Here is a 21,965-nt window from a genome sequence, read left to right as displayed (position 1 = left end):
GTATGTTATTACATTTACATGTTACCATGATTGCCCGTACTTGACTTTTAAGTGCCCGAAACGTCTTTGTGACACCCGAAACTTGCACGAATAATATTTCTAGATATTATTTGCATTCATGATTAGTTTTATTAATCATTTTAATTAACAAAGGTTACTTGTTAGTTACTTGGGCTTTAATTGGTTTAACTTGTGATTTATTTGAACTTGGGCTTTGATTAGTTAATGGACTCATGAATTAAGACTTGTAAGCCCACCCTACCTTTAAGTGGGCTTAGTTAGCCCACTCTTTCCAAGTGTAAGTATTACTTGAAACATTAACTAGTTAGTTTTAACAATTAAAATCTAGTTAGTTGTTCTTCCCATGCATGCACCCATTTTAACCACCTTTAAGGACAACTACATGCTTGTAACCATCAAACAATTGCCTCCCTCCCTTCATTTTTGCTGCAGCCGTGAGTTTCAATGGGTTAGAAGGGATTCAAATATTTTTTTTACTTACTACTTGTTCACTTGTAACCTTCATTCATTACACACACACACTTTACTTGCAAAAATCCTCTCAACTTTTCTTTCATTTCTTTCTCTCTTTTGCTCCCTTTCTTGTAAGTAACTAGAGCAATTTTTCTCTTCTTCTTTTCTTGTAAAAACCGATTTCTACATGAACATAATCATCATCATCTTTTGTTTATTGTTACTAGTCTTTGATTAGTTAATTACTTGTTGTTATTTACTTACATGTTTCAAGAATCTAACTTTCTAGTTTGATTCATCCTTTATCTTGTTTTAACAAGAACAATCAAGAACTAAACTCTCTAGTTTAGGTTCTACATATAATGTTTCAAAGATTATAAAGTTCTTGTGTTGATTAAAGACATACTTGTAAGTCATGGAAGTAAACTTAAAGTTTACTTTACTTAAAGATCAACTTTGGTTGAATCTTTAAAAGTATGAACAACCATGAATCTTTTCTTGTTTATTTAAGTTTACTTCTTCAATTTATACACTTTAATTGCATGTAGTTAGTTTACATGGTCAAGTACTACAAGTTAGTCTTGATCTCATATCTCTTGAACAAATTAAGTTAACTTTGAAAGTTCAAGAACACACAAATAAGTTTTCCTTAAATATAACTTTGGATCTAGACTTTTGAGTCTTGGATCTTCAAGATCAAACTAAGAACTATGTTCTACTACTTATGATCTTGATTACTTAGTTTACTTTCAAGTTTGTAACTTGTTATTAGCTTTAAAGTCCATGTATGTGTTAGATCTAAGACCTTGATGCAACTTTGGTTCATCAAACTTCATACAACTCTTAAGTGAGTTGTGCTTCATGTCTTAGACTTGCACATGGGTTATGATGGTCAAGACTTGGTTAAGATGATGTAGATACATCAATGAGTTGTACACTTGAAGCTATATGCATCAAGGATGAGAACCATGATGAACATCAAGCACCAAGACCACCGGAACCCTTTTAAACTCACTGTTCTGTCCAAAACCTACTGACCTGATGCTTCTGGAACAGACCAGTAGACCTGGGCTGTTCTAACCTTGATTTTTAGATAGAACTTTTCGAGTAGATAACTTTTCATATAGGACTCGTCTTAATCCGAGTTACGGTTTAGGATTTATGGCCCTCCGATCGTTACTATGTCCTTTAACGTTGTGCAGAAATTTCTGACCTACTCGCACTTAGACCGCCACCACGGTCAATCCAAGACGAGTTTGCTTCTGTAAATTTTACCACACTTAAGGGACTCATAGACGGAGCCATGGCCACTGGTCTTACCTTAATTCAGTAAGGGTAGAGGCCGTGGTGACTGACTGAAGTCAGACTTTGTTGAAAACTACTTTCATAAACGAAACTTACTTTACGCCTTTTGTTTGATGATGAATGATGATGACCCTTAAGACCTTAATTACATACTTTTAAACCTATTAAGACGATTTACTGACTTAGTACTATTTGACTTAGGTTGAGGACTTCGGACCATTTACTTGCACACCTTTCCTGACTACTACTTTACCGCTACATATCATTGTGAGTTATAGCATTCCCTTTTTACTTTAACTTATTTTAGGAACTGAGAATACATGCGGATTTTATGTTTTACATACTAGGCACGAGTACTTAAACTATATATGTGTGGGTTATACAACGGCATAAACATTCCCTTTAGCTCGGTAACGTTTAATCATTGGTTTTTGAACCATGAACGCGAATCTTAGATATGGATCCATAGGGTTTGACATCCCCACTCGGGCTAGTAGCGCTAGCATTTAACGAGTGTTTAATACTTCGTATACATACGCACTTGCCAAGTGTACTTTCAGGGGGTATAAACGTTAAGTTAGTTACCAAGTGCCCACGGTTAACATATACTTTATCATACTGTTTTGAAACGCTCTTTGTAGCACTGAAATCTCGTGGCCTACCTTACATACTGTTATACTTAAACTATAGCTCACCAACCTTTGTGTTGACGTTTTTAAGCATGTATTTCTCAGGTGCTTGAGGTTGCTTCCGCTGTGTACTAGTCGTGCTGTAGAACCCGCTGCCTAGAGTTGTTATCGCATGACTACTTATCTTGCATTCAAACTTATTTACTTTTGAAACTATGTTATGTAACGACCTTTGGGGTCACGTACACTTATTTATTTGCTTCTACTTAGTGAAGCATGCTTTTGAAATGTAAAACATTTGATGTCGGTTATGACATCACCTTTTTATCGTGAATGCAACTTCTTTAATTATAGCATATAGTACTTAACCTTGTAATGATCCTGTTGTTGATGATTCGTACACGATGGTTTTGTACGAGGCATCACATTTGGTATCAGAGCATTGGTTGTAGGGAATTAGGTTGCATTAGTGAGTCTAAGACCGACCCGAGTAGGATTCACTAATAGGACTAATCTACAACTTGCTAGTTTACTTGTTTCCGCTGAACTTACTGCATGCTGCTGCTTACTTTTTCCACTATATGCCGTATGCTACTACATGATTTCACTACTGCATGATGCTACTTGCTTTCGATTGCATGCTACTTTCATACGAATTACTGTTATTGCCATGCTAGTTACCGTTATACATGATTTAAACTGTTGGCCTATTATTTGCTTGCTTTATGACATACTAACATGGAAAATTTATTTTTCCTTGTTCAGATGTCGGATGTTCCACCTGCTGGCATTTCGGGAAGTACAGACTCAGACCCCGTCGCCCTACCTACTGCTACACCTGCTGCTGCTACTGCCGATACACCGGCCCCGACACCCACTAGTGATCCCGGCGCTTCTACTTCCGGAGCTGGTACTAGTGCACCTGCCCCAGTTTCTGCTCCCGGACCCTCGAGGTCACAGCCCCGCATTGGTGGTATTGAAATCCCCGCAGAGTTCGGGGAAGGGCCTTTTCGTAACCACATGCGCACGCCTTGCCGACGCACTCCCGATGGACGTTTAGTCGTGATTCCTCCAGGCAGACACAGACAGATGTTGGCCGCCTTCGGACGCTTCGGATTACCAGCTCAGCCACCAGTGTCACCACCACACGATTCGGATGACTCATCATCCGTCGATTCTTCATCATCAGACGACTCCAGCGATGATGAGGATCCTGCTGATAGACCTATTCAGGCACCCTCCACCCCGCCGAAGAAGCGGTACCGTTTCGACGGCACCGTAATTCCAGGGGTGAATGGAGGTCGTGCTTTTACTGACGCTTTTGGCCATCGTCGTAGGGTTACTGCTCGTAAATGAGTTGTGCCATACCCTGCCGACCTACAGATACGTAAGGTTCCCCGTTACGTATTGACTATTCCTGGAACCGTACCACCTAGATTTAGATACGGACCACTTACATCTAGGGACGTACCGTCTACATCCGGAGCCGGACCATCTACATCAGCACCACCGGCACCACCCGCCCCACCTGCACCGCCTGCCCCACCATCTCCCTCTAACGAGGAACTGATGAGGGAGACTGAGACTCTCCGAGCTCGAGTCACTGAGCTCGAGGAGCAGTTCACCCGCCTTCACCGTAGGACCTTGTATTTAGATTTCATGATGTAATCTAGATATAGTTTCATGTATTTCATATGTATTGTAGGAACTTATTCAGATGTATGAAACTTATTATTATTAATGAATGGAACTTTGCATTATTTAATTCTTGCACGATATTCTATTTACATTGCTGTACGATGATTCTGTGGTATTTGTACCTAGATGCAATTATTTAATAACATGTGATGTTTTGATTCTATGTTGGTCACTATATACTGTATTACTACTACTTGCATACTGGATTTTGACTTGAGTTAAAAATTTTGTTTAGAATACCATGGCTAACGGAAGATCCACACCTACCGCCACCCAGATTGAGGACATGATCAACGAACGGGTCGCTGCAGCCCTAGCAGAAAGAAATCTCGAAGCTCCACCGCCACCACCACCGTTTATTCCACCCGTTCGAAATAGGTGTACATACAAGGAATTCCAGAGCTGCAAACCGCATAACTTCAGCGGCACCGAGGGACCAGTTGGTCTCACCAGATGGTTCGAGAAACTTGAATCAGTATTCCGAGTTAGCAGCTGTTCGGAGGATAATAAGACCAAGTTTGCATCTTGCACGCCATCTGACGGCGCTAACGTGGTGGAACACGTTAGCTCAAGCGAAAGGTATCGATGAGGCGTATACTACGCCATGGGAGGAATTCAAGGCAGCTATGATTGATGAGTATTGTCCGAGAATCGAAATTCAGAAGATGGAAATCGAATTTATGCAGTTAAAGGCCGTAGGGAACGACCTTAACAGTTACAACCGTAGGTTTTTGGAGTTGGCTCTTATGTGTCCGACCATGGTCACCCCCGAATTCAAGCGCATGGAGAAATACTTCTCGGGACTCCCTAAGTCCATCAAAGGAAATGTCACCTCATCCAAGCCACCGAATGTTCCCGAAGCAATGCGCATGGTGCATACTCACCTGAATCAAATCATCCTTGACGAGCCGGAGAAGGCTAAGTTTGAAGCCGGTAGTAGTGAAAAGAGGAAATGGGACAACAACCATAACAACCACAACAACCACAACAACAACAACAACAACAACAACAACAACAGGGGGAGAAACTACGATCAAACCCCCGCCAAGAGGCACAACAACGGTGGAAACCCTAATCCCAACAACAACACCAAAACCAACCCGAACTACAAAGGAACCCTACCACAATGCAAACGGTGCTACAAACACCACACTGGGTATTGCAATGTTGTCTGTGAGAAGTGCCAACGGGCTGGGCATATCGGGAAGGACTGCAAGGTCACTACTTTGAATGGGAAGCCGAACACCAATGGACCTAAGAAGTGCTACGAATGTGGACAGACGGGCCATTTCAGAAACGCGTGCCCAAACAAGCGAAAAGATGGAGGACCACCCCGAGGTAGAGCCTTCAATGTTAATGCAAGGGATGCACGCGATAACCCCGACTTGGTGACAGGTATATTCAAAATCAACAATCTTTTAGCTTCTGTCTTGTTTGATACTGGTGCAGATAGAAGTTATGTATGTAGACATTTTTGCGATAAGATTAATTGGTCATTAGTCCCGTTAAAAGAAAGTATGCTTGTCGAGGTCACAAATGGAAAACTTGAAAAAGTTGACCACATTAGTCGAGGAGCTATTATCAACATAGCTGGTGCAGAGTTCGAAATTGATTTGATACCCATCAAACTGGGAAGTTTTGACGTGATCGTTGGTATGGATTGGTTGAGCAAGATAAAGGCCGATATTATCTGTGGAGATAAAGCACTTCGCATACCACAAGGAGATGGCAAACCACTGGTTATCTATGGAGAGAGATGTACCTCGAAGTTGAACCTCATTAGTTGCGTGAAAGCGCAAAAGATTATGAAGAAGGGACGTTTTGCTGTCCTAGCACATGTGAAAGCGGTAGAAACTGAGGAGAAGAGCGTGAATGACGTTCGAATTGTGAACGAATTCTCTGATATCTTCCCAGAAGAATTGCCTGGATTGCCGCCGCAGAGAGCCGTAGAGTTTCAGATTGATTTAGTGCCAGGAGCAGCACCTGTAGCTCACGCACCTTATAGACTCGCACCTTCCGAGATGCAAGAATTACAGAGTCAACTACAAGAGCTGTTAGACCGAGGATTTATTCAACCAAGCTTCTCGCCTTGGGGTGCACCTGTGTTGTTTGTGAAGAAGAAGGATGGATCCTTCTGTATGTGTATCGACTACCGTGAACTCAACAAATTGACTATCAAGAATCGGTATCCTCTTCCACGAATTGACGATCTTTTTGACCAACTACAAGGATCGAGTGTCTACTCAAAGATCGATTTGCGATCCGGTTATCACCAGTTGAGGGTGAAGGAAAGTGCCGTGATGAAAACTGCATTCAGAACCCGCTATGGTCATTATGAGTTTCTTGTGATGCCATTCGATTTGACAAATGCACCTGCCGTGTTCATGGACCTCATGAATCGTGTATGCAAGCCTTACTTGGACAAGTTTGTTATCGTCTTCATAGATGATATCCTCATCTACTCTAAGAACGAAGAAGAACATGAGCAACACCTCCGATTAGTGCTTGAACTCTTAAGACAAGAGCAACTTTACGCCAAATTCTCCAAGTGTGAATTTTGGTTGAAGGAAGTACAATTTTTGGGTCATGTTGTAAGCGACCAGGGTATCAAAGTTGATCCAGCCAAGATTGAAGCCATCAGCAAGTGGGAGACCCCCACTACTCCGACGCATATTTTCCAATTCCTAGGTCTCGCCGGTTACTATCGAAGATTCATCGAAGAATTTTCTCTGATTGCGCGTCCTTTGACCGCACTGACTCACAAGGGCAAGAAGTTCATTTGGGAACCCGCACACGAATCAGCATTTCAAACTTTGAAGAAGAAGTTAACCTCCGCACCTATCCTATCGCTTCCCGAAGGCAGTGACGATTTCGTTGTTTATTGTGATGCATCGAAGAGTGGTTTTGGTTGTGTACTGATGCAACGATCAAAGGTTATTGCCTATGCCTCCTGCCAATTGAAGATTCACGAGCGGAACTATACTACACATGATCTTGAACTTGGAGCCGTTGTCTTTGCACTCAAATTGTGGAGACACTATTTGTATGGAACTAAGAGCACTATCTTCACCGATCACAAGAGTCTCCAGCACATCTTTGATCAGAAGCAACTAAATATGAGACAACGCCGATGGATTGAGATGCTCAACGACTACGACTGTGAACTCCGTTATCACCCTGGCAAGGCCAATGTTGTAGCTGACGCTTTAAGCCGAAAGGAGAGGACGACACCTCTTCGTGTTAGGGCTCTGAACATCACCATTCATTCGAACCTCAACAACCAGATCAGAGTAGCCCAAGATGAGGCTCTCAAGGAGGAGAATATATCTCATGAACATTTGAACATACTTGTCTCTCGATTCGAGGTTAGGGAGTCTGGACTCCGATGTTATGCCGGAAGAATTTGGGTACCTCTTTACGGAGATCTACGAAACCTGATACTTGATGAAGCACACAAGTCGAGATATTCGATTCATCCTGGAGCGGGTAAAATGTACCACGACCTTAAAGAACAGTATTGGTGGCCGAATCTTAAGAAGGACGTTGCAACTTATGTTGGGAAGTGTTTGACTTGTTCGAAAGTTAAGGCCGAACATCAGAGACCTTCTGGGTTACTTCAACAGCCGGAAATCCCACAATGGAAGTGGGAACGTATCACAATGGATTTCATTACTAAGCTGCCGAAGACGGTGGGCGGATGCGATACTATTTGGGTTATTGTTGACCGCCTTACCAAATCTGCACACTTTCTAGCGATGAAGGAAACTGATACAATGGAAAGACTTGCTCAATTATATATTAAGGAGGTTGTATCACGACACGGTGTACCTTTATCGATCATCTCCGATCGCAATCCCCGATTTGCTTCTAGATTTTGGCGTTCTTTGTAAGAATCCATGGGAACTCGTCTCGACATGAGCACTGCTTATCATCCTCAGACTGACGGGTAAAGCGAACGAACGATTCAGACCTTGGAGGACATGTTGCGTGCATGTGTCATTGATTTTGGAAAGGCCTGGGAAAGGCATTTGCCACTTGCCGAATTCTCGTACAACAACAGTTATCACTCGAGCATTAATGCCGCACCTTTCGAAGCATTGTATGACCGTAAGTGCCGATCTCCTATTTGTTGGGCCGAAGTAGGCGAAAAGCAAATCACCGGACCCGAGGTAGTCCATGAAATCACAGAGAAGATTGCTCAGATTCAAGCTAGACTTAAGACTGCCCGTGATCGCCAAAAGAGTTATGCCGATCTTAAACGTAAGGACTTTGAATTCAACGTTGGTGATCATGTAATGTTAAAGGTTGCACCTTGGAAAGGTGTGATCCGTTTTGGAAAACGTGGGAAGTTGAACCCACGATACATTGGTCCTTTTGAGATCTTGGAACATGTTGGACCCGTTGCTTACCGATTAGATCTACCAGCACAATTGAGCTCAGTTCATCCTACCTTCCATGTGTCAAACTTGAAGAAGTGTCTTGCTGCACCCGAACTTATCATACCACTGGAAGAACTTACAATTGACGACAAACTCCACTTTGTGGAAGAACCTGTTGAAATTATGGATCGTGAGATCAAAACTTTGAAACGCAACAAGATTCCGATTGTACGAGTATGATGGAATGCCAAACGAGGACCTGAGTTTACTTGGGAGCGAGAGGATCAAATGATGCGAAAGTATCCTCACCTTTTCCCGACTCCTCCATCTACCTCAGCTTAAATTTCGGGACGAAATTTTCTTTAACAGGTGGGTAATGTAACGACCCTGGAATTTCCAACGTTTATTTATTAATAATAATTATTATTAATACGTGTGATTAAACGAATGTATGTTATTACATTTACATGTTACCATGATTGCCCGTACTTGACTTTTAAGTGCCCGAAACATCTTTGTGACACCCGGAACTTGCACGAATAATATTTCTAGATATTATTTTCATTCATGATTAGTTTTATTAATCATTTTAATTAACAAAGGTTACTTGTTAGTTACTTGGGCTTTAATTGGTTTAACTTGTGATTTATTTGAACTTGGGCTTTGATTAGTTAATGGACTCATGAATTAAGACTTGTAAGCCCACCCTACCTTTAAATGGGCTTAGTTAGCCCACTCTTTCCAAGTGTAAGTATTACTTGAAACATTAACTAGTTAGTTTTAACAATTAGAATCTAGTTAGTTGTTCTTCCCATGCATGCACCCATTTTAACCACCTTTAAGGACAACTACATGCTTGTAACCATCAAACAATTGCCTCCCTCCCTTCATTTTTGCTGCAGCCGTGAGTTTCAATGTGTTAGAAGGGATTCAAATATTTTTTTTACTTACTACTTGTTCACTTGTAACCTTCATTCATTACACACACACACTTTACTTGCAAAAATCCTCTCAACTTTTCTTTCATTTCTTTCTCTCTTTTGCTCCCTTTCTTGTAAGTAACTAGAGCAATTTTTCTCTTCTTCTTTTCTTGTAAAAACCGATTTCTACATGAACATAATCATCATCATCTTTTGTTTATTGTTACTAGTCTTTGATTAGTTAATTACTTGTTGTTATTTACTTACATGTTTCAAGAATCTAACTTTCTAGTTTGATTCATCCTTTATCTTGTTTTAACAAGAACAATCAAGAACTAAACTCTCTAGTTTAGGTTCTACATATAATGTTTCAAAGATTATAAAGTTCTTGTGTTGATTAAAGACATACTTGTAAGTCATGGAAGTAAACTTAAAGTTTACTTTACTTAAAGATCAACTTTGGTTGAATCTTTAAAAGTATGAACAACCATGAATCTTTTCTTGTTTATTTAAGTTTACTTCTTCAATTTATACACTTTAATTGCATGTAGTTAGTTTACATGGTCAAGTACTACAAGTTAGTCTTGATCTTATATCTCTTGAACAAATTAAGTTAACTTTGAAAGTTCAAGAACACACAAATAAGTTTTCCTTAAATATAACTTTGGATCTAGACTTTTGAGTCTTGGATCTTCAAGATCAAACTAAGAACTATGTTCTACTACTTATGATCTTGATTAGTTAGTTTACTTTCAAGTTTGTAACTTGTTATTAGCTTTAAAGTCCATGTATGTGTTAGATCTAAGACCTTGATGCAACTTTGGTTCATCAAACTTCATACAACTCTTAAGTGAGTTGTGCTTCATGTCTTAGACTTGCACATGGGTTATGATGGTCAAGACTTGGTTAAGATGATGTAGATACATCAATGAGTTGTACACTTGAAGCTATATGTGTAGTGACCCGAACTTTTCCATGTTTATATATATTAACTGAGATTGATATTTATATGATTAAATGTTTCCAACATGTTAAGCAATCAAACTTGTTAAGACTTGATTAATTGAAATATGTTTCATATAGACAATTGACCACCCAAGTTGACCGGTGATTCACGAACGTTAAAACTTGTAAAAACTATATGATGACATATATATGGATATATATATAGTTAACATGATACTATGATAAGTAAACATATCATTAAGTATATTAACAATGAACTACATATGTAAAAACAAGACTACTAACTTAATGATTTTTAAACGAGACATATATGTAACGATTATCGTTGTAAAGACATTTAATGTATATATATATCATATTAAGAGATATTCATACATGATAATATCATGATAATATAATAATTTAAAATCTCATTTAATATTATAAACATTGGGTTAACAACATTTAACAAGATCGTTAACCTAAAGGTTTCAAAACAACACTTACATGTAACGACTAACGATGACTTAACGACTCAGTTAAAATGTATATACATGTAGTGTTTTAATATGTATTTATACACTTTTGAAAGACTTCAATACACTTATCAAAATACTTCTACTTAACAAAAATGCTTACAATTACATCCTCGTTCAGTTTCATCAACAATTCTACTCGTATGCACCCGTATTCGTACTCGTACAATACACAGCTTTTAGATGTATGTACTATTGGTATATACACTCCAATGATCAGCTCTTAGCAGCCCATGTGAGTCACCTAACACATGTGGGAACCATCATTTGGCAACTAGCATGAAATATCTCATAAAATTACAAAAATATGAGTAATCATTCATGACTTATTTACATGAAAACAAAATTACATATCCTTTATATCTAATCCATACACCAACGACCAAAAACACCTACAAACACTTTCATTCTTCAATTTTCTTCATCTAATTGATCTCTCTCAAGTTCTATCTTCAAGTTCTAAGTGTTCTTCATAAATTCCAAAAGTTCTAGTTTCATAAAATCAAGAATACTTTCAAGTTTGCTAGCTCACTTCCAATCTTGTAAGGTGATCATCCAACCTCAAGAAATCTTTGTTTCTTACAGTAGGTTATCATTCTAATACAAGGTAATAATCATATTCAAACTTTGGTTCAATTTCTATAACTATAACAATCTTATTTCAAGTGATGATCTTACTTGAACTTGTTTTCGTGTCATGATTCTGCTTCAAGAACTTCGAGCCATCCAAGGATCCATTGAAGCTAGATCCATTTTTCTCTTTTCCAGTAGGTTTATCCAAGGAACTTAAGGTAGTAATGATGTTCATAACATCATTCAATTCATACATATAAAGCTATCTTATTCGAAGGTTTAAACTTGTAATCACTAGAACATAGTTTAGTTAATTCTAAACTTGTTCGCAAACAAAAATTAATCCTTCTAACTTGACTTTTAAAATCAACTAAACACATGTTCTATATCTATATGATATGCTAACTTAATGATTTAAAACCTGGAAACACGAAAAACACCGTAAAACCGGATTTACGCCGTCGTAGTAACATCGCGGGCTGTTTTGGGTTAGTTAATTAAAAACTATGATAAACTTTGATTTAAAAGTTGTTATTCTGAGAAAATTATTTTTATTATGAACATGAAACTATATCCAAAAATTATGGTTAAACTCAAAGTGGAAGTATGTTTTCTAAAATGGTCATCTAGACGTCGTTCTTTCGACTGAAATGACTACCTTTACAAAAATGACTTGTAACTTATTTTTCCGACTATAAACCTATACTTTTTCTGTTTAGATTCATAAAATAGAGTTCAATATGAAACTATAGCAATTTGATTCACTCAAAACGGATTTAAAATGAAGAAGTTATGGGTAAAACAAGATTGGATAATTTTTCTCATTTTTGCTACGTGAAAATTGGTAACAAATCTATTCCAACCATAACTTAATCAACTTGTATTGTATATTATGTAATCTTGAGATACCATAGACACGTATACAATGTTTCGACCTATCATGTCGACACATCTATATATATTTCGGAACAACCATAGACACTCTATATGTGAATGTTGGAGTTAGCTATACAGGGTTGAGGTTGATTCCAAAATATATTTAGTTTGAGTTGTGATCAATACTGAGATACGTATACACTGGGTCGTGGATTGATTCAAGATAATATTTATCGATTTATTTCTGTACATCTAACTGTGGACAACTAGTTGTAGGTTACTAACGAGGACAGCTGACTTAATAAACTTAAAACATCAAAATATATTAAAAGTGTTGTAAATATATTTTGAACATACTTTGATATATATGTATATATTGTTATAGGTTCGTGAATCAACCAGTGGCCAAGTCTTACTTCCCGACGAAGTAAAAATCTGTGAAAGTGAGTTATAGTCCCACTTTTAAAATCTAATATTTTTGGGATGAGAATACATGCAGGTTTTATAAATGATTTACAAAATAGACACAAGTACGTGAAACTACATTCTATGGTTGAATTATTGAAATCGAATATGCCCCTTTTTATTAAGTCTGGTAATCTAAGAATTAGGGAACAGACACCCTAATTGACGCGAATCCTAAAGATAGATCTATCGGGCCCAACAAGCCCCATCCAAAGTACCGGATGCTTTAGTACTTCGAAATTTATATCATATCCGAAGGGTGTCCCGGAATGATGGGGATATTCTTATATATGCATCTTGTTAATGTCGGTTACCAGGTGTTCACCATATGAATGATTTTTATCTCTATGTATGGGATGTGTATTGAAATATGAAATCTTGTGGTCTATTATTATGATTTGATATATATAGGTTAAACCTATAACTCACCAACATTTTTGTTGACGTTTTAAGCATGTTTATTCTCAGGTGATTATTAAAAGCTTCCGTTGTCGCATACTTAAATAAGGACGAGATTTGGAGTCCATGCTTGTATGATATTGTGTAAAAACTGCATTTAAGAAACTTATTTTGTTGTAACATATTTGTATTGTAAACCATTATGTAATGGTCGTGTGTAAACAGGATATTTTAGATTATCATTATTTGATAATCTACGTAAAGCTTTTTAAACCTTTATTGATGAAATAAAGGTTATGGTTTGTTTTAAAATGAATGCAGTCATTGAAAAACGTCTCATATAGAGGTCAAAACCTCGCAACGAAATCAATTAATATGGAACGTTTTTAATCAATAAGAACGGGACATTTCAGTTGGTATCAGAGCGTTGGTCTTAGAGAACCAGAATTTTGCATTAGTGTGTCTTATCGAGTTTGTTAGGATGCATTAGTGAGTCTGGACTTCGACCGTGTTTACTTGAAAAATGATTGCTTAACAAATTTTGTTGGAAACTATATATTTTTAACATGTGAATATTATGTGATATATTAATCTCTTAACGCGTTTGATATTATTTGATAGATGTCTACCTCTAGAACAAGTCCCATTGACTCACCTAATAATAATGAAGAGTCAAATGTAAATTGGAATGATTCGTGGACTGATTCACAAGTTCCCGAAGAGGAACCGGAAGAAGAGTCGGAACCGGAAGAAGAATCGGAACCGGAAGAAGAATCAGAACCGGATGAAGAAATAGAACCGGTGGGGGAAATAATAAAACAGTTAAGTAAAAGAAAATACTCAACCAACCGACCAAGGTTAATTATGGTCAATGGTGTTTCCGCCAACGAAGCAAAATATTGGGAGGATTACCAATTCTCCGATGAATCGGATTCCGACGAGAATTCCGATGATGTTATAGAAATTACCCCAACTGAATTTAAAAAGGCAAAAGAAAATAATAAGGGAAAGGGCATAAAAATAGAGAAATCTAATTCCAACCCCGATGAACTTTATATGTATCGTCAACCCCCGAAGTTCTTAAGTTGTAACAATGACCCGGGAACCTCTAAACCACCAGGTTTTTCTAAACCAATGTGGACAACGACGGCTCGTATTAGGGGAACATCATATATCCCTAGAAACTTGGCAAAACGAACCAAAACCGATGAAGAAGAAACAAGCGAGTCGGAATAAGATAGTTGTATTCGTGTGGTGTAATATATGTAATATAGTGTGCTTATGCTTTATGATATATGTAAAAATTGCTTGTATTAATAAGTATTTTTTTTATGAATCTAACTCTTGTCTATTTTACAGTATAAAAACACAAAATGGATAGACAACCCAATATTTTAAGAGACCTACCCGGAGACATGATTGATGAAATCTTGTCTAGAGTCGGTCAGAATTCTTCGGCACAACTATTTAAGGCGAGATCAGTTTGTAAGACATTCGAAGAACGTTCCAAGAATGCCTTGGTTTATAAAAGGCTTTCGTTCGGAAGATGGGGGATATCACATTGGGAAATCCATAAGTTACGATGTGTTTACTTTGACGCATATATTGCGGGGAACCCAAATGCTATTTTACGCAATGGGTTAAGAAATTATTTTGACTCAATATATCCGAATATTGGACTTCGTGATTTAGAAAAAGCGGCAAACATGCAACATAAAGAAGCATGTTATGCTTACGGATTAGTAATGTTCGCTTCTCACCAAAGTGAGAACAAGAACATCGGGCTACAACTATTAAACAAAACGTTCCCACAAGTGACGGAGTCGGTAATTGGGGTAAGAAATGAGGTTTTTAGATTGTTACGGGACTGTTGGACATTACGTAACCCTCGTCCCTTTGACGACGTTACAACACGCTGTCTTATCAACGGCCATAACGGTTATGTTCCACAAGACCAAGGATGGGAAGTAGTCCTAGTAAAACCAGAATGCATGACTTGTTTCTGGACGTATGAATTACGTGTCTTTATTGCCTTTGCTGAACGACTTGTGTACTAGCTAGAATTATCTTCACAACCATCTTGTATCAAATTTATTGTGTGCTATATTTCATGCTATATGTAAAATAAGCGGTATTGTAAGTTTGTAAAATATTGTATAAAAGTTTGAACGCGAAATATTATTATAATCAGTTTTTCATATAGAATTGTAGTAGTTGAATTGTATATTAGCTACTAAGTATGAACTTAACGGGTAGGTACTACCCGAATTTAAACTTATAAAACGCTAATATGAAGAAAAAGCTTTTATAAATGAGTTCATATTATGCTACGAAATTCTATTAACTACTCTTAATATTCTGTATGATTAACTTGTTCCATTTAACTATTTTGAAGGAAATGGCACCGACTACTCGACACACCGTGAATATGAATGAAGAGGAATTCCGTAATTTTCTAGCTTCAAACATAGCCGCAGTACAGGCTGCGCTACATACCAACAATAACCTTGGATCTAGCAGTACAGGAAATCGTGTAGGATGTACCTACAAAGAATTCACTGCCTGCAAACCTTTGGAATTTGATGGAACCGAAGGACCGATCGGATTGAAACGGTGGACCGAGAAGGTCGAATCGGTGTTTGCCATAAGTAAGTGTACTGAAGAGGACAAAGTGAAGTACGCTACGCATACCTTCACAGGTTCTGCGTTAACATGGTGGAATACCTATCTAGAGCAAGTGGGACAAGACGATGCGTACGCACTACCGTGGTCAGCATTCAAGCACTTGATGAAAGAGAAGTACCGTCCCAGAACCGAGGTCAATAAGCTCAAGACAGAACTTAGAGGGTTACGAACCCAAGGATTTGATATTACCACGTACGAAAGACGATTCACAGAATTGTGCCTATTGTGTCCGGGAGCATTCGAAGATGAGGAAGAGAAGATCGACGCATTTGTGAAAGGATTACCGGAAAGAATCCAAGAAGATATAAGTTCACACGAGCCCGCCTCTATACAACAGGCATGTAGAATGGCTCACAAACTCGTGAACCAAATTGAAGAAAGAATTAAAGAACAGACTGCTGAAGAGGCCAATGTGAAGCAAGTCAAAAGAAAGTGGGAGGAAAACGGTGATAAGAATCACCAATATAACAGCAACAGCAATTACAACAATAATCGCAATAATTATCCCAACAATCGCAACATCAATCGCAACTACAACAAACGGCCCAACAACAACAACAACAACAACAGCAACTACAACAATCATCCCAACAACAATAATAACCGGAACAACAACAACAATCAGAAGCAGCTATGCCAAAGGTGTGAAAAGTATCACTCGGGGTTCTGCACCAAATTTTGCAACAAGTGTAAAAGAAATGGTCATAGCGCGGCGAAGTGTGAGGTCTACGGACCAGGGGTTAATAGAACGAAAGGAACAAATGGTGTCGGAACGAGTAATGGCGGAGCAAGTAGTGTCGGAGCAAGTTATGCCAATGTAGTTTGTTATAAATGTGGAAAACCGGGCCACATTATTAGAAATTGCCCGAACCAGGAGAACACGAATGGACAAGGCCGTGGAAGAGTTTTCAATATTAATGCGGCAGAGGCACAGGAAGACCCGGAGCTTGTTACGGGTACGTTTCTTATTGACAATAAATCTGCTTACGTTTTATTTGATTCGGGTGCGGATAGAAGCTATATGAGTAGAGATTTTTGTGCTAAATTAAGTTGTCCATTGACGCCTTTGGATAGTAAATTTTTACTCGAATTAGCAAATGGTAAATTAATTTCAGCAGATAATATATGTCGGAATCGAGAAATTAAACTGGTTAGCGAAACATTTAAGATTGATTTGATACCAGTAGAGTTAGGGAGTTTTGATGTGATAATCGGTATGGACTGGTTGAAAGAAGTGAAAGCGGAGATCGTTTGTTACAAAAATGCAATTCGCATTATACGAGAAAAAGGAAAACCCTTAATGGTGTACGGAGAAAAGGGCAACACGAAGCTACATCTTGTTAGTAATTTGAAGGCACAAAAACTAATAAGAAAAGGTTGCTATGCTGTTCTAGCACACGTCGAGAAAGTACAAACTGAAGAAAAGAGCATCAATGATGTTCCCATTGCAAAAGAATTTCCCGATGTATTTCCGAAAGAATTACCGGGATTACCCCCACATCGATCCGTTGAATTTCAAATAGATCTTGTACCAGGAGCTGCACCAATAGCTCGTGCTCCTTACAGACTCGCACCCAGCGAGATGAAAGAACTGCAAAGCCAATTACAAGAACTTTTAGAGCGTGGTTTCATTCGACCAAGCACATCACCGTGGGGAGCTCCTGTTTTGTTTGTCAAGAAGAAAGATGGTACATTCAGGTTGTGTATCGACTACCGAGAGTTGAACAAACTTACCATCAAGAACCGCTACCCACTACCGAGAATCGACGACTTATTTGATCAACTACAAGGCTCGTCTCTTTATTCAAAGATTGACTTACGTTCCGGGTATCATCAAATGCGGGTGAAAGAAGATGATATTCCAAAGACTGCTTTCAGAACACGTTACGGTCATTACGAGTTTATGGTCATGCCGTTTGGTTTAACTAATGCACCAGCTGTGTTCATGGACCTTATGAACCGAGTGTGTGGACCATACCTTGACAAGTTTGTCATTGTTTTCATTGATGACATACTTATTTACTCAAAGAATGACCAAGAACACGGTGAACATTTGAGAAAGGTGTTAGAAGTATTGAGGAAGGAAGAATTGTACGCTAAGTTTTCAAAGTGTGCATTTTGGTTGGAAGAAGTTCAATTCCTCGGTCACATAGTGAACAAAGAAGGTATTAAGGTGGATCCGGCAAAGATAGAAACTGTTGAAAAGTGGGAAACCCCGAAAACTCCGAAACACATACGCCAGTTTTTAGGACTAGCTGGTTACTACAGAAGGTTCATCCAAGACTTTTCCAGAATAGCAAAACCCTTGACTGCATTAACGCATAAAGGGAAGAAATTTGAATGGAATGATGAACAAGAGAAAGCGTTTCAGTTATTGAAGAAAAAGCTAACTACGGCACCTATATTGTCATTGCCAGAAGGGAATGATGATTTTGTGATTTATTGTGATGCATCAAAGCAAGGTCTCGGTTGTGTATTAATGCAACGAACGAAGGTGATTGCTTATGCGTCTAGACAATTGAAGATTCACGAGCAAAATTATACGACGCATGATTTGGAATTAGGCGCGGTTGTTTTTGCATTAAAGACTTGGAGGCACTACTTATATGGGGTCAAAAGTATTATATATACCGACCACAAAAGTCTTCAACACATATTTAATCAGAAACAACTGAATATGAGGCAGCGTAGGTGGATTGAATTATTGAATGATTACGACTTTGAGATTCGTTACCACCCGGGGAAGGCAAATGTGGTAGCCGATGCCTTGAGCAGGAAGGACAGAGAACCCATTCGAGTAAAATCTATGAATATAATGATTCATAATAACCTTACTACTCAAATAAAGGAGGCGCAACAAGGAGTTTTAAAAGAGGGAAATTTAAAGGATGAAATACCCAAAGGATCGGAGAAGCATCTTAATATTCGGGAAGACGGAACCCGGTATAGGGCTGAAAGGATTTGGGTACCAAAATTTGGAGATATGAGAGAAATGGTACTTAGAGAAGCTCATAAAACTAGATACTCAATACATCCTGGAACGGGGAAGATGTACAAGGATCTCAAGAAACATTTTTGGTGGCCGGGTATGAAAGCCGATGTTGCTAAATACGTAGGAGAATGTTTGACGTGTTCTAAGGTCAAAGCTGAGCATCAGAAACCATCAGGTCTACTTCAACAACCCGAAATCCCGGAATGGAAATGGGAAAACATTACCATGGATTTCATCACTAAATTGCCAAGGACTGCAAGTGGTTTTGATACTATATGGGTAATAGTTGATCGTCTCACCAAATCAGCACACTTCCTACCAATAAGAGAAGATGACAAGATGGAGAAGTTAGCACGACTGTATTTGAAGGAAGTCGTCTCCAGACATGGAATACCAATCTCTATTATCTCTGATAGGGATGGCAGATTTATTTCAAGATTCTGGCAGACATTACAGCAAGCATTAGGAACTCGTCTAGACATGAGTACTGCCTATCATCCACAAACTGATGGGCAGAGCGAAAGGACGATACAAACGCTTGAAGACATGCTACGAGCATGTGTTATTGATTTCGGAAACAGTTGGGATCGACATCTACCGTTAGCAGAATTTTCCTACAACAACAGCTACCATTCAAGCATTGAGATGGCGCCGTTTGAAGCACTTTATGGTAGAAAGTGCAGGTCTCCGATTTGTTGGAGTGAAGTGGGGGATAGACAGATAACAGGTCCTGAGATTATACAAGAAACTACCGAGAAGATCATCCAAATTCAACAACGGTTGAAAACCGCCCAAAGTCGACAAAAGAGCTACGCTGACATTAAAAGAAAAGATATAGAATTTGAAATTGGAGAGATGGTCATGCTTAAAGTTGCACCTTGGAAAGGCGTTGTTCGATTTGGTAAACGAGGGAAATTAAATCCAAGGTATATTGGACCATTCAAGATTATTGATCGTGTCGGACCAGTAGCTTACCGACTTGAGTTACCTCAACAACTCGCGGCTGTACATAACACTTTCCACGTCTCGAATTTGAAGAAATGTTTTGCTAAAGAAGATGTCACTATTCCGTTAGATGAGATCCAAATCAACGAAAAACTTCAATTCATCGAAGAACCCGTCGAAATAATGGATCGTGAGGTTAAAAGACTTAAGCAAAACAAGATACCAATTGTTAAGGTTCAATGGAATGCTCGTAGAGGACCTGAGTTCACCTGGGAGCATGAAGATAAGATGAAGAAGAAATACCCGCATCTATTTCCAGAAGATTCGTCAACACCTTCAACAGCTTAAAATTTCGGGACGAAATTTATTTAACGGGTAGGTACTGTAGTGACCCGAACTTTTCCATGTTTATATATATTAACTGAGATTGATATTTATATGATTAAATGTTTCCAACATGTTAAGCAATCAAACTTGTTAAGACTTGATTAATTGAAATATGTTTCATATAGACAATTGACCACCCAAGTTGACCGGTGATTCACGAACGTTAAAACTTGTAAAAACTATATGATGACATATATATGGATATATATATAGTTAACATGATACTATGATAAGTAAACATATCATTAAGTATATTAACAATGAACTACATATGTAAAAACAAGACTACTAACTTAATGATTTTTAAACGAGACATATATGTAACGATTATCGTTGTAAAGACATTTAATGTATATATATCATATTAAGAGATATTCATACATGATAATATCATGATAATATAATAATTTAAAATCTCATTTAATATTATAAACATTGGGTTAACAACATTTAACAAGATCGTTAACCTAAAGGTTTCAAAACAACACTTACATGTAACGACTAACGATGACTTAACGACTCAGTTAAAATGTATATACATGTAGTGTTTTAATATGTATTTATACACTTTTGAAAGACTTCAATACACTTATCAAAATACTTCTACTTAACAAAAATGCTTACAATTACATCCTCGTTCAGTTTCATCAACAATTCTACTCGTATGCACCCGTATTCGTACTCGTACAATACACAGCTTTTAGATGTATGTACTATTGGTATATACACTCCAATGATCAGCTCTTAGCAGCCCATGTGAGTCACCTAACACATGTGGGAACCATCATTTGGCAACTAGCATGAAATATCTCATAAAATTACAAAAATATGAGTAATCATTCATGACTTATTTACATGAAAACAAAATTACATATCCTTTATATCTAATCCATACACCAACGACCAAAAACACCTACAAACACTTTCATTCTTCAATTTTCTTCATCTAATTGATCTCTCTCAAGTTCTATCTTCAAGTTCTAAGTGTTCTTCATAAATTCCAAAAGTTCTAGTTTCATAAAATCAAGAATACTTTCAAGTTTGCTAGCTCACTTCCAATCTTGTAAGGTGATCATCCAACCTCAAGAAATCTTTGTTTCTTACAGTAGGTTATCATTCTAATACAAGGTAATAATCATATTCAAACTTTGGTTCAATTTCTATAACTATAACAATCTTATTTCAAGTGATGATCTTACTTGAACTTGTTTTCGTGTCATGATTCTGCTTCAAGAACTTCGAGCCATCCAAGGATCCATTGAAGCTAGATCCATTTTTCTCTTTTCCAGTAGGTTTATCCAAGGAACTTAAGATAGTAATGATGTTCATAACATCATTCAATTCATACATATAAAGCTATCTTATTCGAAGGTTTAAACTTGTAATCACTAGAACATAGTTTAGTTAATTCTAAACTTGTTCGCAAACAAAAATTAATCCTTCTAACTTGACTTTTAAAATCAACTAAACACATGTTCTATATCTATATGATATGCTAACTTAATGATTTAAAACCTGGAAACACGAAAAACACCGTAAAACCGGATTTACGCCGTCGTAGTAACATCGCGGGCTGTTTTGGGTTAGTTAATTAAAAACTATGATAAACTTTGATTTAAAAGTTGTTATTCTGAGAAAATTATTTTTATTATGAACATGAAACTATATCCAAAAATTATGGTTAAACTCAAAGTGGAAGTATGTTTTCTAAAATGGTCATCTAGACGTCGTTCTTTCGACTGAAATGACTACCTTTA

Source organism: Rutidosis leptorrhynchoides, chromosome 4 (assembly GCF_046630445.1).
Source record: "Rutidosis leptorrhynchoides isolate AG116_Rl617_1_P2 chromosome 4, CSIRO_AGI_Rlap_v1, whole genome shotgun sequence".
Classification (NCBI taxonomy): Eukaryota; Viridiplantae; Streptophyta; class Magnoliopsida; order Asterales; family Asteraceae; genus Rutidosis; species Rutidosis leptorrhynchoides.
The sequence above is the reverse complement of the archived record's forward strand: the minus strand, read 5'-3'. Positions refer to the sequence as shown.